The 24,765-nt window shown below is 40.0% G+C and overlaps 1 pseudogene; it reads left to right on the forward strand.

Annotated features, from left to right (window-relative positions):
- The first annotated feature begins 3,483 nt into the window (after positions 1-3,483).
- Positions 3,484-23,833, forward strand: LOC126702643 (ABC transporter A family member 2-like; annotated as a pseudogene).
- Positions 23,834-24,765: the final 932 nt, after the last annotated feature.

A 24,765-nucleotide genomic window follows, 5' to 3' on the forward strand; every position in this document is an offset into this window, starting at 1 on the left:
CAAATAAAACTTCTCATAAAAGCTTTCTTATAAATAAATAAATAAAAAATCATAGTATTTCATTTAAGCTTTCTTTGTTTACTATTTTTTTGAAAGGTCTAAGACCATCCAGCACGCTCAATATTTTAAATTAATGAGACCTCATTTGGTACGCAAGTTTAAACACTTGTTTTCAATTTTTAAACAATATTACATGTATTTTCATATACTTTTTCACTCACATATATTTTCAAAAAAATTGAAAACTGTTGGCTAAGCGTACCAAACGGGCCTGACTCTCTCATCAAAGAATAAAGAATGAAAATTTTCTTTCATGTTAATTGGGTGAATTAACAAAATGAAATGAAGCTTCTAAGAAGTCTCTAGTCAACACTCGGGGGTTTACCGCAAGTCAAGTCAACGAACACTATTAGAAGTCTTTAGGCCATTGTCGGCCGTTGGATCATATAATAATTTACGTCTTGATAGCGATATAAAGTGAGAGACTACACCAGCCAATCACTAGGTTGCTAATTTTCTACAATTTCGGACGACTTCTATATGGGATATGTTTTTTAACACTAATGAATATATTAGTTTCATTTTTATACACTAATGCATGTTAGTTCCGAATCCACAATATGTGGCATGAATCAAGAGTTTTTTTGTTCAATAATATTGTTTGATTCTCTAAATAAGGAGAATATGATTTTGAATCCCTTTTATCAATTAGAATGGATATTAGTTGTTTCTCAAAAAAGAATGGATATTAGTTATTATAAATTATCAGTTTAATTTCATCTTTTTTTTTTTTTTTTTGAGAAAGAGTTTAATTTCATCTTGAACATGTCAATTATTCTAAATTAAATAATAATGATTCTCCCTTGTGTGTGTGTTTGTTTCTTAAAAAAAAAAAAAGTAATTGTCACACATTGCTTAAGAAAGTGTATTGTGTGTAATATAACTTGTTTCACCCTCCCTTAAAAGTTACTATGGATTTTGAGTAGAATTGTGGTGTGCCTTTGTATTAGAACCCCTTTCTCTCTTCCTTGTGTGTATGTGTTTGTTTCTTAATAATAATAATAATAATAATTCAATATTACTAATACGTTTCTCTTTTAATTATCAAAAGTGGTGGTCTAGTGGTTATTGGGCTTATTTTTAAGTGGTTTGAGGGGTGGAGGTTGCAAATTCGAATTCTGCAATAGGAAGTGCTTGGGAAAAACCCCACATCTCGGCTCAATGGCCACTAGTGCCTTGTGGGGCTACGATAACAGTTATAGTTTACTAGTTCCCTTGCTTGCAAACTCTAACCTAATAGGTACGATGTTACCATGATAACGCTTAGATAAGAAAACTACTTTGGTCGCCTCCTTCTATCCATTTTTTTCTCAGCAAAAAATAGATACCTCACTCTTTTAAGAAGTTAAATAATTTCTGTAAAATGAAGTGATTCAATTTTGTAGTTAGATCAAAAAGTTTGAAGGAGTTATTACTCTATTTGTATGATTATGACAGTTAATTTTGATGATAAGTAAAGACACGGGTGACATTAAAGTATTAAGCCATTTTCAAAAGTTCAGATATGAAATTGAATTTTCAGAAATGAAATAATAGTTTGGCCTAATAATTTTTTTTTAGAGAGTTTTAACTTATGGCGTCCGCTCCTGATAATAGCTCTTTATTATCAGACCAAGACACCAATCAGTTTTTGGTGTAGGCGGGGATTGAACCCCAGATCTCTTATACAACCAATCAGTTTGGCCTAATAATGAAAGTGGAAATTCATTCATGTTTACTAGCTCGACGTTGCTGATCCTGAAAATGGAAATGTTATCTACAATTATTAGGGGGAGATAGAAATCGGATTTGGAATAAGACTTATTTAACTTTTAAGTAGAGAATGTTTTCTAAAGTCTCTATCAGGTTTAATAAATAAATAAAAAATTAGGTTTGATTTTTCCACAAAAATAATTCATATGGATGCGAATGCGACATGTATATTTGGAACAATTAACAATTACATTGATGCCATCTTATATTTGAATTATGTAATTGATATTTTTGTTATAATTCTAAATTTACTTTTCCAATATAGATAAAGATAAAGAATTCATGTAAGATGAAATATCAATTTATGTAAATTGATATTTCACCAAAAATAAATTTAGTTGTCCAATATTAAAAGTTCAAAGGGAAAAAAAAAAGGATAAAGAATTTATTTATAGCGAAATTTCTTGGTGGAAAATTATTTAGGATTTTGTTTTACTAATAAGAGGATATTCAAACTTTTTGGGAATCTTTTTACTAGATTTTGATTTTCCGACCCAAACCTTACGCTAACCGCGTTGCGTTTGTATTTCATAAAGTCTTTAGCATGATTTGGATTGTTGGAAAGTGTTTTCCTCTTTGTGGGGCCAACTTGCAATTGCTATATTGACTCTTGAATCAAATAATAAACAACCAAACATTGATTGATGTTCTCAACTCTCAAGAGGGAAATGGATAAGAATCATCCTCACAAACTCCAGCCAAGTACTTGATTTTTTTTTTTTTTAATATATATATATATATATATATATATATATATATATATATAAAACAAAGTCTCTCTAGCTGAGTAATCTGGACCCCAAAAAGAAAAAGAAAGAGAAAAAAAAAAAGCTCTAAAAGTTTGTAGAAAAGTGAGTCTACACCTTTTTACTACAAAGAGTGTTGATTCATTCAGCCGTAACCAAAGGTCTGTCTAGTCTAGATCAACATGTGAATTGATCTAGACTAGACTAAAGATTCGTAGACTAGGATCGTCTGTTGATCATCGAGACAATATCCAAAGACTCTCTAGCTGAGTAATTTGGACCCCAAAAAGAAAAAGAAAGAGAAAAAAAAAAAAATCTCTTTTGTAGAAAAGTGAGTCTACACGTTTTTACTACAGAGTGTTGATTTATCCAGCCGTAACCAAAGGTCTGTCTAGTCTAGATCAACATGTGAATTGATCTAGACTAGACTAAAGATTCGTAGACTAGGATCATCTGTTGATCATCGAGACAATATCCAATGAGAGGGACGTGGTTAGGGTGATGTAGCTAGCAAGCCAACGGCAACTCGTTATTTAGGTGAGAATTATGTAAAATTTGTGTGTGAGGGATTGTAAAGAACTTCAAGTGTGTATGCATTATCTCAATATGAAACAGAGGTCAAACATTTTGAGATAAAAAGAGTAAGTCATTAACTACAAACCAGTATTTTATAATATTTTTACAAATAGTTGTCGTGACCAATTTTTACTAATTCTTATTTGAATTAGTCACTCACGCCACTTTTTTACTTAGGCACCGCTTACCACGTAAAAGAGTCTATATATCTGTCATTTTTGGTTAACAAATGTCCTAGCAAACCTATTCGGATTCTTGAAACTTGAAAGCACCGCCAAAAGCCATAAATAATTACTCTTTTTTTTTTTTTTTTCTTGTTTCAATAATTACTCACCCACATATATAATGTTCCCATGCAAAGTCCAAAACTAAAAAAAAGCTAAAAGTCATTCATGGATTTGCAGAGGGGCTTACCTCTACTTTTCCAACAATACAAGGCACTGTTCCAGAAAAACTTTCTCCTCGCAAAGCGAAACAAAAAGTCCACGTCGGTCCAACTCTTTGCGCCCTTCATATTCGTGTTCCTCCTGTTCTGCATTCAAAAAGGCAGCAAGCGTAACCATGCCGAAGTCACTGATCCAAAGGCGGCTGTGTCGTTCCCAATCCCACCATGTGAACGCAAGGCTCACATCAGGAAACCCTGTTTCGACTTTGTGTGGAGTGGAAATGGAAGCGCCACCATTAACACCATTGTCACTGCCATTATGAACAATAATCCTGGCCGTCAGATTCCCTTAAACAAGGTATTTATACAATATCAATAATTCAGTTTTCTTGTGTACCAATCCTACTTGTCTTTGGATTATGTGGGTGTTACTTTACATGTCAATATGTTATACTGCATTTTTTTTTTTTTTTTTGGAGTGATGTTAGGGTTATTACAATATTAATAGATTGAGCTTACAATTGATGTTACAAAATACAAAAATAAAAAATAATTATAATAATAAAATAAAGGGCAAAGTTTATCTACAAAATTGATTGTAAGCTAAGTATATAACTTTATTTAATAAAATAAACATTGCTACATATTTTGAAAATATAATCGTTGAATGGTAAGTTCTTTAATATACATGTCAAATTTTGTGTCAACCGGATATTATTTACTATATGATGTATATAAGCTTATACTTTATGCATAATATTAAACTATAAAAAATTACAATTTATACAATTTATTAATGACATAATTATTGATCTTTAATTTTCAAAAAAATTTGCAAGCGTAGAAAATATTAAAAAAAAAATGTAATCTAATGGTGGATTTGTCAAATTCACCTCCAATAAAAAGATATTGAGAAAGATTGTAGCCCTAAGTTACAACCAATTTTGTAACTAAACTTTATCCTAAAATAAAATTCAAACATTCATGAGATAGTTGAAGCCTACCGTACCGATTACATTCATTGCCACGTTTGTTTTTGGAAATAGTTTGGTTGCAAACATGCTTGGAGCCTTAGCTTCAACCTTTAATGAGAAGATGAAATGTATTATGTTGTGTGCAATGCAGTTCACTTGGTTGATTGGTTAGTTGGATTAAGTTTGATTATGTGACTCATGTGCATTGCATATGACAATGACACATTTCATCTTCCTATTAGGGGTTGAAGCTTAAGGTGACAAACATGTTCGGGGTCAAACTTTGTCCTTAGGTTTTAGGCTATGTAGTAAAACTTGTAGTGCATTTAGCATTTCCTTTTTCTTTTGGTGGAAAATATGGTAATGGATGCTACCTTAGTCTCATATTGTTGGTCATGTTTAGAAAATCAAATTTTGTAAGGGAGCATTATTTAAGATCTTATTGTTTAGTTAAAAATGATGAGTTTCCAAAACCATCTTCATTAATTTAAACTTTAGTAAAAGAATGGTGTTAACTTTTTAAATAAAATAAAGGGTAAGTTAGGAAATTTATTTAGTAGCTTTTCAAAGAGGACTACATTTTAGGATATCCCAAAATGGAATAGAGGACCAATAATTTGGGACAAAGGGAGTATTTGTTTACTAACACTTGGTTTGGCAGTACCAATTGCAAATACAATTAGTATATTTTTTTGATAAACAATACAATTAGTATTTTTATTTAAAATTATTATGGTGTGGAAATATTATTGTTCATATAAAAAATGAGGTTGTCATTGATGAGAATTTGGTCTTTTTGAAATTTTGCACTTTGTTTAGTTGATGAGAAAATGAAAGGGGAAAAAAACTAAGAAAGAAGATAAATACAATAAGCCAGCCTCCTCAATAATAAATATTTCAAATATTAATCATTCATAACATTGCATGTTATGTTGGGAACTAACTTCGTTCCCGAGGTGTTATGAGTTTTGTAGCTTAGTGGTATTGTCTAATCTCTTTTATGAACAGAGCCATGGTTTAGATCCCCCTCTCCCACTTGCTTTAATAGGTAAATTATCAAAAAAAAAAAAAAAAAAAGGAAAGAAAGAAAGAAGACAAAGTGTAACCATAACCCAGTTTGCATAAAATTCCTTCAAACCATTAGGTGGCAGATTTAACTCAAATTAAAAGGCCTAATCCCTGTTGAAGCAGTCATCTATTTTCTTGAGAAATTATTCATTCCTATGAGGTCACACCCCCTGTGAGAGGCAAAGGACTCCTCCCATAAGAGTGAAAAAATTCTCCATTTTCTCTTTCCCTCCTTCATCCAAAGTCGTAACCCCGTCTCTCTCCTCCTTCGTTGAGAGAAGTAAATCGAATCTAATGAGCTATATAGATTTCAAGTTTTCTACATATCTAATACCGTCATTTCTAAAGAGGATCCTAGAAAATGCCTCAAGAGAATCTAAGCCCTCTTGCCCTTTTATAAAAAAATTGAATATCCTTTTGGCATGACAATGATTCTCATGGCATGGGTCCCAATTACTAATAGGGGCTTTGCCATCTCTTGTAAACAAAGACCAATTTTTGTAGGATTCATCACCGACTTCTACAATTGGACAGTGATTTGTCTTAAAACATTTTGTATGTGTTCTTTGCATGAAAGTGTGTCCAATAAGTGCAAAAGCTAAAAAGCAAATGCGAGTATAAGGAAATAGGAAAGCAAAGAATGAAATTGTGATGAGTGTGTGTAATGTTCTAAGTATTACTAAAATTTCTCTTTTTATTGAGAACTCCTTTTTCATATAACGCTTGAGCATGGTAGATTTCTTATAAAGTATTTCATAAGATACTTTCTTCCTGAGTGTTAATTTATTCTGACAAAACTTCTGCAATGAGAAACATCAATAATAGATACATCCTTTGCAAACTAATGGCCAGCCTTTGAAGGAATGCATGTGGATCATTAGCACACATATGTAACTCTACACTCAAAATAGATCTATGGCTAATATTTTTAGAGTGGGACATGGGAAATTTGTGTGTTTTCTTAGTTAGTTAGAAAAAAAAATCAGCAATTTAGATAATAAAAGCGTTCAAAATTTAGGCCAAAAAGTAAGCTAATAAGCTCTTACGGGCTTGGACCAAACAATGCAATGTCTTTTTCTACTATAATTTATAACCGGGTCATTATACCATAATATCAAATTAAACTAAGATGTCTCTCAAAAAATATCTTCCCAAGATGTTTTCATTCAAAAAGAACCAAGGTTGATTGTTCAATTTCAGTGTTAAAAATCTTTTGCTTTTCTATTTCCAACCAAAATATTTGGGCAGGACTATAAAGAAACATACTGCATGTGCATATTTAGAACATCATGTACCATGAAACCACTGGTTCTGTAACTTGTTTGTGCAGGTTAAAGCATTTAGAACACAGGATGACGTAGATGCATGGCTTTTAAGCAATCCTAGGCGGTGTCGAGGAGCTTTGCATTTTGTAGTGAGGAACAAGACTGTGATAAGCTATGGCGTTCAAACTAATTTAACTTCAATTACTAAACGAGAAGATCGCACATTTAAATTTCAAATTCCACTGCAGTTGGCTGCAGAGCGTGAAATTGCTAGGTCTCTCATTGGAGGTCATAAACATTGCCTTCATATGTTTCTGCTCAATAGTTAATAGGTCCTTTATTTTATATGATTATCTTTTTCTCTCTACTTCTTGAATTTCAGATCCGAACTTTAGCTGGATAGTTGGGCTTAAAGAATTTGCACACCCAAGAATGGAATTCTCCTCTTCTTTGGATGCAATGGAGGTGGATGCAATGATACCTCCATTTTTCCTTGCAGCTGCGATGTTTGGTTTTGTGTTTCAAATGGGTTCATTGGTCACAGAGAAAGAGCTCAAACTTCGGCAGGTACTCGCTATCTAATGTCTGAACTTATAAAGATGGAACTAGGGCATGTGATGACGTCGAAAACCGTCACCAATGGGTCACACCGTACTCGCGACTCGAATCGAACCTGCACGACGAAACAAACCAAAGAATCCTTCAGAGAAGCACCGGTGTGGTGCCGGCCGAAGGCTCTCCGACGGTCAAGTTAGAATTCCTTTGTTTTACTTAGTGCGTTAGAGAGGGTTCATAAAAGCATACCTCGATTTCTGTGGGTATTACGCCTTTTATAGTGATAAGGGGTTGACTTTCCCTTTTTGGTTCCCACATCTTTTCAATGTGGGACTCTATTCCCAATTCTTCCAAACGTGGTGAGCAAGGATTCTCATTACCGGACCATGGGCCCTTGCTGCGTCAGTAGTGATGGGCCTTCAAAGCTGGGACCATACTTACGCAGGCCCAAGAGACCCAATCCGTCAGGCCCATTAAGGTAAGCCCATCATGCCCAATATTTTATCATCTTCAGTTGCCCCCTTCACCCCAATGATCCGTCACCTTTAAGGTCAAAGGATCAGTGGGGTGACAGTCCTTACATATGGCTATGACGGATTCATGCAAAATAGAACGACGGTCCCAGCTGGATCAACCCGTCAAAGGAAGAATCATCAAGTTGACGGATACATGGCGGGTACAAATCTGTTGGTACGTACTGACAGGTTGTCAGCATTTATTAAGCATGCCACGTGTCACTCTCTGAATGGTCGTTGTATAGGATCGAAGCGTCGCTTCGTCTTCCGTGCACTTCCTATATATATAAGGCGCCTTACTCTTTCATTTTTCAATTTTCACTCAGAAAACACTTGTCAGAGCGAAGTCGTCAACCCTGTCAGAGCAAAGCCGTCAACCTTATCAGTGCAATCCGTCGAGGACGAATACTTGCTGATTACACCAACCGTCACCTATCCTCTGCCAAGTTCGGTAAGTGCTTCTATTTTACTATAGTCAAGTTACATTTTCGTCCATGCATTGTTGTTAGGCTTTCCATACCCGTCAACACTTTCAAACCCGTCGGTCTTAGGTTTTATTGTCAACTGTAGGAAATGTCTAGTGCGTCAAGTAACCAGTCGGTGGTTCGTGATGGGACGGAATACAAGGATGTATACCCGTCCGGTCATAAAGACCAAGAGAGCCCCGGCGAAGATAGGAGTCCGTCTGCCTCCTCTTCGTCCTCAACAAATGAGGATGTGGAGATAGTCGAAGTAGAGGGTTCCGATGATGACGGGGATCGACCACTGGAGTCCGTCGTAGGCGCTGATGGACTAAGGCAGTTTATCATGTTGCCAGAGTGGACTGTGCATAGGTTTACATCCGTCATCAGGGAGAAACATTTCAGCACCTTCAGGACCAACTTCCAAATCCCAGACTATGTCTCCATCCGTCTACCATATGGGTCGGAGAAGTGTTATTACGAAGGGGTAGACGGTGTAGGAGTGTACGAGCAGGCATTGAAGGCTGGACTTCGATTCCCGCTTTCTACACTTCATAGGGAACTCTTGCAGTATCTGGGGTTGTCCGTCACCCAGATATCCCCCAACGCCTGGAGGGTCTTCATAGCCATGGAGATCCTTTACGGTGCAATGTCAAACGGGGAAAGGAAGTTGACGGTCCGTGAATTTCTTCACTGTTACCGTCCAGACGAGATCTCGGGATCAAGGGGGATGTACAGTTTTGCCAGTCGGAGCCCCTTGTTGAAGGTGATCTTTGAGACCCCAGACTCAAATAGAGACTGGAAGAGTCGGTACTTTTTCCTGGAGGGTGACAGATGGATGAACCATCCAGGGGAGACGGATTACATGCCCGTCGACACAACTTGGGCAGTTATAAATCAGACACGTATGCCTCCGTCTAAATTTTGTACTGCCTTTCACATCCGTCCAGTTATATGTGTATATCTTGATCATTTTTTCTTTGCAGGTAGACGGCGCCCTCAAGTCAGCCTCGAGGAGTTTAGCTTTCTTGAAAAGGTTTGCAAGAAGACTACGCCGGAGGAAAGGACTTGGGCTAAGTTGGTGAATCCGAGGACCATTCACTGGTACTGCGACGGTCCTGAGCCCACCCCAGAAGCAATAAGATACGACGAGCGCGTTCATAAACGTAAGCCCGTCGACTTTACTTTGCCATTTACTTAGCTTTATTTTGTTTTAATTTCATCCGTCATTATTTGCAGAGATGGAGGACTCAAAAAGGAGAGCTCTGATCAAATCCCAAGCCGTCAAGAAGAGGGAATCCGGCGAGGTGGTTCCTAAGGTGTCGGCTTCAGCACCTAAGAGGAAACCAACATCAAAATCTGACCGTCCATTCAAGCAACCAAAGGTCTCACTTGAACCTGTGGTTGGTTTAATGGCTGAGGGTATCAAGACCGTCACTCCAGCTAAGAAGGGGACGGGTAAAGGACTGATGACGGCCCCAGAGGGTAAGCAAGAGAGACCTCCTTCCCTTCTCCGCGACGACTCCAAGTATGCATTGGAGAAGCTGTCGTCCATCATCACGGCAGAAGACTACGAAGATCTGGGAAACCATTCGACGGAGGCCATGGGGGAGACGGGCCTCTTTGCCGTCGCTCAGGTTGGCTATGTCAAATAAGTTTTTACACTTTTCTTTTTTCTCTTTTTTTTTTTTATTTACATTATGTGACGGTCTCTTTTCTACTCACAGTCCTTGGTCATGATGAAGGGTCTACTGGACCGGTGTCTCAACCGTGAGAGTGCCTTGGACCGGGTTCGCGCAAAGGCAGAGCAGACGGAGGAGGAGCTCGGACAACTCCATCAATGGAGGTCCAAGATGGAGAGGAAGCTGGAGCTTTCTGAGAAGGTGAGGAAGGAGCTGGAGGAGAAGACGGCCACTGCGCTGACGGCCATAGAGAATAAAGAGGCGGAGATCAAACAACTCAAAGTTGAGATCCGTCAGGCGAAAGAGGCAGCCGTCGAGGAGTATCGATGCTCGGAAACCTGTTTGGGCGAGCTGTCGGACTCCTTCCTTCAAGGCTTTGATGACTCTCTCCGTCAAGTCAAGAAGGCTTATCCAGAGCTGGATTTGACGATGGTCAAACTTGAAGATCAAGCCCAGACTTCTGCCCTCCCCGTCGCCTCAGAAAATACGGAGGACCTTTTTGGCGACGGTGCTACTCAAGGAGACGGAGATTCCGCCCCGTCGAAGGATGTCCCGGTTACTGAAGAAAAGAAAGATTGATGCATATGTACTTTATTTTGTGAACAATCCGTCCTTCTTTTTTATTCATTTTTTAAGACAATCCGTCCTTTTTAATTGTATTAAACATTTGCCTTTGGGGGCTTTTTGCTTAATGTTCAGATATGCTTTTTACAATTGTTTGGTATTTTGTCTAAAGCTCCGTCTCCCTTCTTGAGGAAGGATTTTTTGTGAGAATATTTCTGTGACAATCCATCCGCATTGTAGACTTATTTATCTTGTGTTGATTGAGCATTTACATCGTTTAGAATTTTCCTTCTCCGTCTGTTTTGAGAGGTTTATTAGTAGAACCGTCCACTTTGTGGCGTTGTACATCAATTTTAAATATATCGCGTATTTGATGGACTTGTAAAAAATTTTAACGTAGTTAACTTCCGTCCACTTTGCGAGCACGCTCGTCTATTTTTTCAACATCTTAGTGATCTGTCCACTTTGTGCACTAATTTCATCACCTTAGTGATCCGTCCACCTTGTGGACTCAATTTCAATCACCTTAGTGATCCGTCCACTATGTGGGCTCAGATTTTGCGTCCGTCCATACTGTGGACTTAAGGTATTCATCCGTGTAGGGTGATCCGTCCACCTTGTGGACTTAGGGTGATCGCCTGTGGGATGATCCGTCCATCTTGTGGACCTCATATTGTATCCGTCCGTCTTGTGGACTTAAGGTTATCATCCCTGTAAGATGATCCGTCCACTTTGTGGACTTCATATTGTATCCGTCCATCTTGTGGACTTAAGATTAACATCCCTGTAGGATTATCCGTCCACTTTGTGGACTTCATATTGTATCCGTCCATCTTGTGGACTTAAGATTATCATCCTGGTGGGATGATCCGTCCATCTTGTGGACTTCATATTGTATCCGTCCCTCTTGTGGACTTAAGGTTATCATCCCGGTGGGATGATCCGTCCACTTTGTGGACTTCATATTGTATCCGTCCCTCTTGTGGACTTAAGGTTATCATCCCGGTGGGATGATCCGTCCACTTTGTGGACTTCATATTGTATCCGTCCCTCTTGTGGACTTAAGATTATCATCCTGGTGGGATGATCCGTCCACATTGTGGATTTCATATTGCATCCGTCCATCTTGTGGACTTAAGGTTATCATCCCGGTAGGATGATCCGTCCACCTTATGGACTTAGGGTGATCGTCCCTGTAGGATAATCCGTCCATCTTGTGGACTTCTATTGTTTCCGTTATCTTTGTAGACAATTGCAATGACAGACATTCGAGTAGAAGATCAAAATTGCATCTGATTATAAAATGCGTAAAGGAAAAGTGCCTGCCCCCTTGGGCTTAAAAAAGGCACGACAATATTGTAGCAAAAATAGTTAAACAGTGCCAATAAAAGTTAATAATGCCAAAAAGTCTTAAAAGAGAAACTGGTTGTCGTGTCGCTATCACTGGTAGTATTTCCTCAAGTGCTCGGCATTCCACGGATGTGGTAGCTTTTCTCCGTCTATTGTCTCCAGGTGGTATGTCCCTTTCCTTTTCCACGACGTAATTCTGTAGGGTCCTTCCCAGTTGGGGCCGAGTTTTCCCTGTGTAGGGTCTCTAGTTGTACCCATGACCCTCCTGAGTACGAGGTCTCCAACTTGGAAGCTTCTTTGTCGGACCCGGGAGTTGAAATGTCTGGACATGCGATCCTGGTATCTAGCGATCCTCTGTTCTGCTGCCGACCTGACCTCATCTATAAGGTCCAGTTGTAGCCTCATGGATTCGTCATTCCTTCCCTCGTCGTGGTTGTGAACCCTGTAGCTTGTGAGCCCAACTTCCGCTGGGATGATTGCCTCGCTCCCGTAGGTCAGTCGAAACGGTGTCTGTCCTGTCGGAGTCCTCGCCGTTGTCCTATACGCCCACAGTATGCTTGGCAATTCTTCTGGCCATATGCCCTTTGCCCCCTCGAGCCGAGTCTTGATAATCTTTAGCAGGGATCGGTTTGTGACCTCAACCTGACCGTTAGCCTGAGGATGGGCGGGTGATGAGTAGTGGTTTTTTATTCCTAGCTGTGTGCAGAAATCACGGAAGGGGCCGTTATCGAACTGCCTCCCGTTATCTGAGACAAGGACTCTAGGAATACCAAACCTACATACTATGTTCCGCCAGACAAAACTTCTAATGTTCTTTTCTGTAATGGTGGCCAAGGCTTCTGCTTCTACCCATTTCGTGAAGTAGTCAATACCCACTACCAAGAACTTCAACTGCCTTATCGCCGTTGGGAAAGGTCCCATGATGTCCAGTCCCCACTGAGCGAACGGCCATGGAGCCGTTATGGGGGTTAGCTCTACAGCTGGCTGTCCGATAAAATGGCTGAACCTCTGGCATTTGTCGCATCTTTTAACGTAGGACTCAGCATCCTTTTGCATGGTCGGCCAGTAATACCCAGCTCGTAGCAGTTTGTGCACCAACGACCGCGATCCAGAATGATTCCCGCATATTCCTTCGTGTACTTCCCTCATCACGTAGTCTGCCTCTTCAACCCCGAGACATCTTAGGTAAGGACGGGAGAAACCTCTCTTGTAAAGAATGTCTTTTATCAAGACGAACCTTGCCGCTCGGACTTTTAACTTTCTTGCTGCCTCCTTCTCTTCAGGCAATATCCCGTCCTTTAGGTATGAAGTTATCTGCGTAGTCCAGTTTCTTTCGGAGCGTATCTCCTGCATGTTGTCGGGGTCTATTAGCGGAAAGATTTGAACAAAGGAAAGCACATTACCCGGTGTTATCATATGTTCTGCTGAAGCGGCTTTGGCTAGCCGATCAGCGGGCTCATTGTCTCCCCTGGGGATCTGGACGAATATTGCTTTCAGCCCGTCGACTCTAGCCCTCACTTGATCAAGATATCTCTTCAACCTTTCCCCTTTGCATTCATAATCTCCGTTTACTTGATTGGTCACGACTTGAGAGTCGCAATGTACGACCACACTTTCAGCTCCGGCGGCTTTGACTAGGTCGAGTCCTGCTGCTACCGCTTCGTATTCTGCTTCGTTGTTGGTAATGGGGAAGTCGAGACGGACCATAGATTCAATCTCGTCTCCTTCAGGTGACAGCAATATTATGCCGGCTCCTCCAACTCGCTTATTGGATGATCCGTCGGTGTAGATGTTCCACTGGGGGGGTTCTTCTGCCCCCTTGTCCGCGTCATGCGTAAATTCTGCTATGAAGTCGGCTACAGCTTGTCCTTTAATGGCCACACGTGGACGGTATTTGATGTCAAACTCACTCAATTCTATTGCCCACAGCGTCAGTCGACCTGCGGCCTCAGGATTACTTAGTGCCCTTCGCAAGGGCTTGTCGGTCATTACGTTCACGGTATGGGCTTGAAAGTAGGGCTTGAGCTTGCGAGCCGCCGTGACCAACGCAAAAGCGAGTTTCTCCATAGGTTGGTATCTTTCCTCGGCACCGCGGAGCGCCCGGCTGGCGTAGTACACGGGCTTCTGTGCCCTGTCCTCCTCTCTGATTAAGGCCGCGCTGACGGCCACAGTGGAGACGGCCAAATAGAGGAAGAGCTCTTCACCTGGTTGCGAGGGGCTCAGTAGAGGTGGTGAAGATAGATAGGTTTTTAACTCCTCGAATGCTCGTTGACACTCGTCCGTCCACTCGAATGACTTTTTCAATGTTCGGAAGAAAGGTAAACATTTGTCCGTCGCTCTCGACACGAATCTATTCAATGCCGCTACCTTGCCGTTAAGGCTCTGCACTTCCTTCACGTTTCTCGGGGGGGCCATCTCCATTATGGCTCGGATTTTGTCCGGGTTAGCTTCAATCCCCCCTTGAGATACCATGAATCTTAGGAATTTTCCTGCCGTTACACCAAACGCGCATTTTCCTGGATTGAGCTTCATGTTGTAGGATCGGAGTGTGCCGAATGTTTCCTTGAGATCTTCCAAATGGTCTTCCTCCTTCCGGCTCTTCACCAGCATGTCGTCGACATAAACTTGGACGTTCCTCCCGATTTGCTGTGCGAACATCTTGTTCATTAGTCTCTGGTATGTTGCCCCTGCATTCTTCAAACCGAATGGCATTACTTTGTAACAGAAGAGACCTTGACTGGTTACAAACGAAGTCTTCTCCTGGTCGTCCTCGTGCATGCGGATCTGGTTATAACCCGAGAAAGCATCCATGAAGCTTAGCAATTGGTGTTGAGCCGTCGAGTCCACTAGGATGTCGACCCTTGGAAGGGGATAGCTATCTTTGGGGCATGCTTTGTTAAGATCGGTGAAGTCCACGCACATCCGCCATTTGCCACTCGTTTTCTTCACCATTACCACATTCGCCAGCCAATCGGGGTAGTAGACTTCCCTGATGAAGCTTGCATCTTGGAGTTTGCGGACCTCTTCCGCTATTGCTTGGTCTCGTTCCGGGGCGAATACTCTCTTCTTTTGTCGGACGGGTGGAAACGAGGGCAACACGTTCAACTTATGTACCATGACCGAGGGATCGATTCCTGGCATATCGTCATGGCTCCAGGCGAACACATCCTTATTGCTTCTCAAGAAAGCCACGAGCTCTTGGCGGATTGCGGGTTTTGCAAGCGTTCCGATCCTGGTGGTTCGGTCTGGATTGGAACCGTCGAGAGTTATCTCCTCTAGCTTCTCTGTAGGTTCTGTCGTCGTTCGGTGCTCTTCTATGTTCAAAGCCTGGATCTGGTCTTCCACCTCCATCATAGCTACGTAGCATTCTCGTGCGGCAATTTGACTTCCGCGTAGCTCTCCTACCCCATACTCTGTTGGGAACTTGATCATCAGGTGGTATGTTGATGTTGCTGCCTTCCACGAGTTGAGCGTGGGTCGCCCGATAATAGCATTGTAGGCTGACGAGCAATCGACCACCAAGAATGTTACGTTCTTGGTGATTTGTTGTGGGTAATCTCCTACCGTCACCGATAACGTGACTGCGCCCAAAGGGAAGATTCTACTCCCTCCGAAACCAACGAGCGGGGCGTTTGTTGGTATCAGCAGCTCCCTATCAATCCTCATTTGTTGGAACGCCGGATAATACAAGATGTCGGCCGAACTACCGTTGTCGACCAACACTCGGTGGATGTTGTAATCGCCTGCCCGCAAGGTGACGACGAGGGCATCGTCGTGTGGATGGTGTAGGCGCCTTGCATCCTCTTCCGAGAACCCGATAATAGGGCCTCCCCTTCTTGCCATCTTTGGCACTGTGCCTGCTAATTGGACATTCTGTACCATCCGAAGATATGTTTTGCGAGCCTTTTTTGACGATCCGGCCGCACCTGTTCCTCCAATTATCATCCTTATGTCCCCCAATGGGGGCCTTGGTCGCTCGTTCTCTCGGCGGGGGTGTTGTTCTTGTGGGGGTTGATCCGTTCTCTCCTTACTGACGAACTTCTTCAATTTCCCTTGTCGGATAAGGGTTTCGATTTGTTGCTTCAAATCATAGCAGTCGGCCGTGTCGTGACCATGGTCACGGTGGAAGCGGCAGTATTTGTCTTTGGACCTTTTGTTGGGATCACTCTTCAGCTTTCCCGGAAACGTCAAGGATCCTTCGTCCTTAATCTGCATTAGGACTTGGTCTATCGAGGCGGTCAACGGAGTGAAACTTGTGAACCTTCCGCCCATTGGTTTTGGGCGTCTCTCCTCCCTTCGATCTCCCATCCGTCCTCTCTTTCGCCTCTGGTCCTGTCGGGGGTCCTCTTGTCTGTCCCTTTTCTTGGGTCTGTCTTCTCGGGCTAACAATGCGTCTTCAGCGTTCATGTACTTGGTGGCCCTGTAAAGCACCTCTGACATGGTCTTTGGGTCGTTTTTGTATAGGGAGAACAAAAACTTACCCCCCTTCAGCCCGTTCGTGAATGCTGCCACCAATATCTTGTCGTCGGCTTCGTCGATCGTGAGCGCTTCTTTATTGAAGCGTGATATGTAGGCCCGTAACGTCTCCTCCTCTCTCTGCTTGATGTTCATCAGACAAGCCGTGGATTTCTTGTACCGATGTCCTCCAATGAAGTGTGTAGTGAACTGAGCGCTCAGCTCCCTGAAGGTGCCGATGGAGTTTGGTGTCAGCCGGCTGAACCAAATCCTTGCCGCGCCCTTCAGGGTTGTAGGGAATGCCCTACACATAATTGCGTCCGCCACTCCCTGGAGGTGCATCAGGGTCTTGAAGGTCTCTAGGTGATCGAGGGGGTCCTTGACTCCGTCATAACTGTCCATGCTCGGCATGCGGAACTTACTCGGCAGGGGGAAGGAGTTGACGGACACCGTAAACGGCGAGTCAGTCCGGTTGACAAGGTCGTCAAGATCGCTGGACACTCGCCCCTTGAGAGCGTTCATCAGGACTTCCATCTGTTCCTTCATCGCCTGCATCTCTGCGATGATGGGTTGTGGAGCTGTGTCCGTCACTGAGGGGATGCTAGCGTCCCGTCGCACTTGTTTGCTCGGGGCGTTACTCTCCTGTGGTCCGTCATTATTTCTCCTTTCCTCACTGTTCCCTTCTTGATCTTCTCCTTGGCTATTCACGGCTGCACTCTTTTGATTCAGCTGTTCCGTCAGGTCGTGGTTTTGTTTGGTGAGGCGCTCCACAGCTGCGGCGAGCGTCTTGACCTGTCTCTCAAGGGCAGTCGTAGGAGCTTCTTCTTGGACGTCATTTGTGGTTGCCATCGAGCGCGTGAGTACCATGTAACTCCTTTATCTAGGAAATGTTACCGTACCCGGTCGTACTTCCCACAGACGGCGCCAACTGATGACGTCGAAAACCGTCACCAATGGGTCACACCGTACTCGCGACTCGAATCGAACCTGCACGACGAAACAAACCAAAGAATCCTTCAGAGAAGCACCGGTGTGGTGCCGGCCGAAGGCTCTCCGACGGTCAAGTTAGAATTCCTTTGTTTTACTTAGTGCGTTAGAGAGGGTTCATAAAAGCATACCTCGATTTCTGTGGGTATTACGCCTTTTATAGTGATAAGGGGTTGACTTTCCCTTTTTGGTTCCCACATCTTTTCAATGTGGGACTCTATTCCCAATTCTTCCAAACGTGGTGAGCAAGGATTCTCATTACCGGACCATGGGCCCTTGCTGCGTCAGTAGTGATGGGCCTTCAAAGCTGGGACCATACTTACGCAGGCCCAAGAGACCCAATCCGTCAGGCCCATTAAGGTAAGCCCATCATGCCCAATATTTTATCATCTTCAGCATGCATGCTGGCCCTTGCCGGATTAGTACTGTTATGTGTTTCATTCCACTTTCTTCTCTTATTTTTTGGTTTCTCTGTTCTCAATTATTTCCAACAGGCAATGACTATGATGGGTCTCTATGACTCTGCTTATTGGTTGTCATGGCTCACATGGGAGGGAATTCTTACAACTCTTTCATCACTTTTAACGGTTCTCTTTGGAATGCTGTTTCGATTTGATATTTTCTTGAAGAACAGCTTTGCAGTTGTCTTCCTTTTGTTCTTTCTTTTCCAAATCAATTTGGTAAATTTCTTTCTTGCAACACTAGCTATACTATGATGAAATTTCAGAAAAATTGTGTTCAATTTTTCATTAAGGGGATTTGACTTCGAAATTTATTTCAAAGAAATAAGCAACAGAGACATATGTTGTTCCAAATAGAGCTACAATAAAGGAGAAAATCTATATGTAAGCTACAGTAGTTAAAATGCACATGTTCAATATATATAAGCTTTCATATGCCCTTAAATCTTATTCTATGACTTCTACTGAAAAAGAAAAATTGAAAAAGTTCACTCCTCTGTAAAAGAAACTTAAGCAATTGAATCAACAAGAAGTTAAGCAGTCTTGAAAGTAATTATATTTTTCCTGATTATTATTCCTTTATTTGGTAATTGGTATGCGTTCAATTTGTAATTGAAAATGTATTTTTTTAATATATTATGCCTAATTTTTTGATTTTTTTCTAACTTATGATGATAGCTTAGTTTTGCATTCATGTTGTCGACTTTCATTCGCAAGTCATCTTCAACAACAACAATGGGATTCTCTATATTTGTCATTGGCTTCATAACTCAGGCAAGATTCTAATAATAAATCCTAAGAAAATGGGTTTTCCATTTGATTGTAATAATTTTTTTATTTTTTATTTATTTTTATTTTTATTTTTTATTTTTGTCTCAGATAACAGTAGCATTTGGATTCCCCTATGATCAATCCGTTGCTATAAAGTATAGAATTATGTGGTCATTTTTTCCACCAAATCTGCTTGCCCAGGCCCTTAACATGTTTAAAGATGCGAGTTCACAGCCTGAAGGTGTTGGCATTAGCTGGGATAGGCGGGCTGACTGTCCACCAGACAGTAGTGATTGCGTAATGACAATTGTAAGTACACACTTCAAATCTCAATATCTTAATATCAATCTACATCAACATAGCTTTCCTTTTATGTTCTATCCTTTTTCCACTAATAACATTTTTGTTCTCTTTCTCTAAGTAAAGTTGTTCATAAAAGTTCAAATGTCTTTTCTCATGTTCTTTCAGGATGGTATATATAAGTGGCTTGCATCTACATTTTTCCTGTGGTTTGTTTTGGCTATCTACTTTGATAACATAATCCCAAATGCATCTGGTCTGAGGAAACCATTGTTCTACTTTTTAAATCCTTCGTATTGGACAGGCAAAGGTGAAAACAAGGTGAAAGGTAAATTCTTGATATATATGTGGCCGCTGCTTCTCCTTGTTAGCTGATATCAAAGATAGACACTTATTTTGTAGTTTCTTTTTGCAGAGGGCAACATTTGCAGGTGCATTGGTTTAGAGCCATTGCCTGAGCTTATTACTCCAGATGATGAAGATGTCCTTGAAGAGGAAAACCTTGTAAAACAACAAGCCAGGGAGGGGATAGATGATCCAAATGCTGCAGTTCAGATACATGGCCTTGTAAAAACATATCCTAAGACCATAAAAATTGGTTGTTGTCGATGCAAACAGACTCCACCTTACCATGCTATTAATGTAAGAATTGTAGGAAAGTATAATTTTCCATGTTAATATAAGAATATCTTGACATCTAACTTTTGTTGCATGCTTTGGAGGAGAAGAAAGTTGTTGTTTTCATCCCTCCATTATATTTTAGTTTACACATAGTTATGAGGACTTAACATTTCATAGTTTCTATATTTAGAGATGTTTGGGAAATTGACATAAACAATGTATATCATGAGTTTAGTGCACATTTTATGACTTTCCTGTTTCTCCATTATTTAAAATTTTATATTGCGTTACTACCTTAGTGGACATAGCTTGTCCAACATGAATAAATGCAATTTATCAAATTGGTTGATAGTTGTCAAAAAATGGTCATTTGGAAGAATCAAGTTAAGGGCAAATTCTGCTATAATTACTTGAGCAGGTGTATAATTGGAGCTTAGGGATCTCAATATGAATGTTGTAGGAAAAATTGAGCACATGACACAAACCATGATTATTCATTTGTTATGATAACCACTGCCTTTGTGCAAATTTACTCCAGGGCTTATGGGTGAATTTTAGAAAAGATCAGCTATTTTGTCTTCTTGGACCAAATGGAGCTGGAAAAACTACAACAATCAATTGTTTAACAGGAATTTCCCCAGTGACTGGATGAGATGGTAGGTTTTCTTCCATTTTTTTTCTTCCCTTTTTTGGGTTCATGATTTACAATTTCCTTGGAATGTAATTGCATTGTACAATACCTTGTTAATAGCAACCATTTATGGACACTCTGTTCGAAATTTTGTTGGCATGTCAAACATCCGAAAACTTATAGGAGTTTGTCCACAGGTAATAGCCCCTCTGTTTCTCAAGTTTTTGTGTCAATAGCATGCATAGTTTAAGTCTATATAATCAAAAATCTTTCCACTAAATAGCGATAATATATTTATTAGGAAATTAGAGACTAACACTTGCTTGGATCTTGTATCACCATATAGTTTGATATTCTTTGGGATGCGTTGTCTGGTCAAGAGCACCTCTACCTCTTTGCAAGTATCAAAGGCTTACCACCAAATTATATTGAATGGGTAGATTCCTTCTTACCATTGATTAAGGACTCTGAACATGTTTTTAATCGGCGAAAATGGGTAACTAACCCTAATTTTCTAACTATATAGTTAGTAGTTTTGGTTACCAAACTATATTATTTACTAGCATCTCGAGTCTAAAAGACTCGATTTTGGCCTATAAATCGAGTCTCAAAGACTCGATTTCCATGGTCTGATGTGGCATTTTTTTCCTACTTGGAAATCGAGTCTTTAAGGCTCGATTTATAAACCAAAAAAATTTTAACTCTCAAATCTCTCGTACAAACCAAAATACACAAATTTTTTTTTTTTTTTTTAAGAAATCCAGAAACACAACAATCAGATCAAAGGGAGAAAGAATCAGATCAAATAGGAGAGGCAACCTGCCCAGAACATATCAGAAAAAAAAAATAAAAAAAAAAGAAGAAAAAAAAAAGAAAAAAAAGAGAGAAGAACCTAGAACATCAGAGAAGAACCCGGATTGGTCGGCCTGGGTTCTTCTCTCTCTGTTTCTGGTTTTTTTTTTTTTTTTTTTTTTTTTTTTTCTCTGGGTTCTTCTTTGACCTTTATAAGGTTTATAAATCGAGTCTTAGAGACTCGATTTTTATGTGGTCGCCACGTGGAAAAATATGCCACATCGGAAATAATTAGACTATGAAAATCGAGTTCCTAAGACTCGATTTATAGGCCAAAATCGAGTCTCATAGACTCGAGATGCTAGTAAATAATATAGTTTGGGAACTAGAACTACTAACTATATAGTTAGAAAATTAGGGTTAGTTACCCATTTTCGCCTTTTTAATCCCAAACTAAGCATCTACTTGTAATTTTCTATGAATATGTTGTTCTAAATAGATGCTTATTTCCATTCTTGATGAGCTCATTTGATACAAAAGCTTTGACTCAAATGCAGATTGCTCATAAATTATTGGATGAGGTGAGACTCGCTGAATCAGCCAATGGAAGAGCTGGCAGTTACAGTGGTGGAATGAAACGTCGCCTTAGCTTTGCAATAGCCCTTATTGGTGATCCGAAATTAGTCATTTTAGATGAACCGGTAAACAGATAAGAAATCTTCCTTTTATACATTGGTTTACTTGATATGTTTATGTGATGTAATTTGTGATTTGTAGACAACTGGCATGGATCCAATATCAAGAAGGCATGTTTGGGATATGATAAAGGATGCAAAGAGAGGGCGTGCAATTGTACTAACAACACACTCAATGGAAGAAGCTGATGTCCTAAGTGATCGGATAGGAATCATGGCAAAGGGTAGGCTTCGTTGCATTGGAACATCAATCAGGTTAAAGTCAAAGTTTGGGACAGGTTTTATTGCCAATGTGAGCTTCTCTAGAAGTGATGTTGGACAAGCTCTTCCTGTTGAAGATACAATCACTGAAACTCATGAGGCTGTAAAGTAGTTTTTTAAATATGTAAGTTGAATAAGTACAATGATCCAAAATTTGTTTGGACTCACAAATGGTTGGTTTTTCTTATATTGGGAAAATTTGGACAGAATTTGAACATAGAGCCAAAAGTGGAGAATGAGGCCTTCCTAACTTTTGTCATTCCTCATGATAGAGAGAGCCTTTTAAGGGTAAGCGTGCTATGCTTTCTACTTTGTTATCTTCACACGGAAACTGTCTTTTGTTCTTGGTTTTCAATTTGAACTTGGATGAAACGCAAATCACTGTATATGTTAATTAATACATGTGTTGGGTACACATGTATGAGTTAAAGTCTCACGCGAAGAAAAAAATATAAATATAAATTGAGGTATTAATATAACATACTTGGGCCTAAAGACTTAAGCTTTTGATTTAAGTAGTGTCCTAATATCTTATATTAAGTCCTTAACAGTCTTCCCGAGGTTTTATCTTCCCAACATGTTATATCGTAGCCAATGTTGGTGTGCACAAGGTGGTAAGGTTGTACCTTTTGTAGATAGGGCAGGTACAAGTCCCTTTCATAGTTGGAGCAAGGACAGGTTGCATGTACTTGGAGCCAACACAAGTTAACGTTGACGTATGGGGTTCCCATAGTAGGATTTGTTCATGACCCATAAAGAGGTCTTGGAGCTCACAAAGGGGCAATGCACTCACTCTTGAGGAGAAGATTGTTGGATATATATATATATATGTGTGTGTGTGTGTGTGTGAGTAGAAGTACCATAGGAAGAAAAAATGAAAAAGTTGAAGAATTAATATAACATACTTGGGTCCATTTCAATAGGCTTAAGTTTTTGGCTTGAGTGATGTTGTCCCTACTACCATATAGGATAGGGATTTATGATCCTTTCCCTATTGAATTAGCTCAGACGCAGTTGCACACTTCCACAATTCACATAAAGCATTCTTTGGGTTATCCTGAAAAGAAAAGGGAATGAATGTTTTACAAGAAAGAGTATATAAGCCAAAATGCGATTCATGACATGCTTTTAGAAAGATTAGATGCTATATTTACAATGCCAAAAAAAAGGACCTTGATTACAACAAAATTTATTCTATAATTCTATATATAACTTTCCTTGATGTTAGACTATTAGTTTTGGGGAATGATATTGTCACAATTTCAGCATTTTTGTTTCTTTTCTTTTTTTTCCATTGATGTTCGAACAGAAATTTTTCAAGGATCTCGAAGAAAGAAAGAGAGAATTTGGAATAACTGACATCCAAATCGGCCTTACAACTCTTAATGAAGTTTTCTTAAACATTACAAAGAAGGCAGAGCTAGAGAGTGCCATTGCTGAGGGGAGGTTAACAACTTTGACTTTAACATCGGGAACCTCATTTCAAGTACATAATTTATTTTATGTTACTATATTGTTTTAGAAAGCTACTGTTTAGTGCTTGCATATAGATTTGATTCATTTTATCTTTTAATTATAATTATTAATATGCAGATACTTATGGGAGCTCAACTAGTGAGGATTCCAAAAAGTGAGTCTGCAGAAAATCCTACTGGTCTTATGGTAGAAGTATACTGGGACCAAGATGATGCTGGTAACCTCCGCATTTCTGGCCACTCAGATGAGATGCCAATACCTCCTGGTGCTCGAGCAATGGCCTCTTCATCAAATTCTAACACAAACTCAGGCCAAACAGGACCAATTCAAGCAATTGTGATTGATCCATCATTCCTAAATAGACATGATTAAACCCATCAAACTAGTAATATAAATTATAAATAATAAATTTACTTAGAATGTTATTGTATATTGTACTTTCAATCATCATAACCATGTGGTAACATGTGATTTGGTTAATACACGTCTCTAGCTAGGTTACCAAACCTAGGAAAAAGTATCTTATATATTAGTTATATGTAACATCTCTCTCACATTATGAGGGCCCCCTCCACCTATAGGATCCACACGAAGTGAGAGATGTCAATGTGGCTAATACATAAGATACCACCTCCAAACCTAGAGCGTAGCTAGCCAGCAGCCATAAAATATGTAGTAGCAAATTTCTAGTTTGACCAAGTGACACAGAGCTATGACTGATGGGAGGGCTTCCAGGTGATAAACGATTTATTATTTTGTGTAACAATTGCATGCAACCTACCTCTTACTTGTCCCACCCCAATATGAGAGAGATGTTGCATGCAGCGATTACATATAATACCATCCCGTGATAAATGATGGCCAATAAAAAAATGGGAGTTACTTGGTACTCAATCCACCACTTTAGAAAATAAGAAGGTAGTTGTCTAGTGAAAACTGTTGCTCCTTTTGAATCAATGGAGAAACTCATGTGCCTTGACTTAGCTCTAAATTTTTTAGTTCTCTTCCCTGTGCAAGAAGTTAGTGGAAGACGTTGGTACATGGCATATATGATAAAGATGTTGGCTAAGGAGTGTTTAGGTAGATATTTGGAAAGGCCATCAATTGGTTCTATCAACCTGAGTTCAGAGTAAAAGGGAGTCAAGCCCAACTCACGATAGTTGTATTTTTGTTTTTTTTTTTTGAGGAAAAGATATATAGAAACAATACACTCTGGTATAAGATAGAGGCTAGTGGTGCAAGACAAAGAAGAACATGCAAGGACTCACTAATGATAGAGACAAAGGGAATATCTATTAAATTATTGCACAAATTATAGAAATAATTGCCTTTAATGCCATATAACATAGTGGGGAGAATGAT

The sequence above is a fragment of the Quercus robur genome, chromosome 10, assembly GCF_932294415.1.
Source record: "Quercus robur chromosome 10, dhQueRobu3.1, whole genome shotgun sequence".
In the NCBI taxonomy this organism is placed as follows: Eukaryota; Viridiplantae; Streptophyta; class Magnoliopsida; order Fagales; family Fagaceae; genus Quercus; species Quercus robur.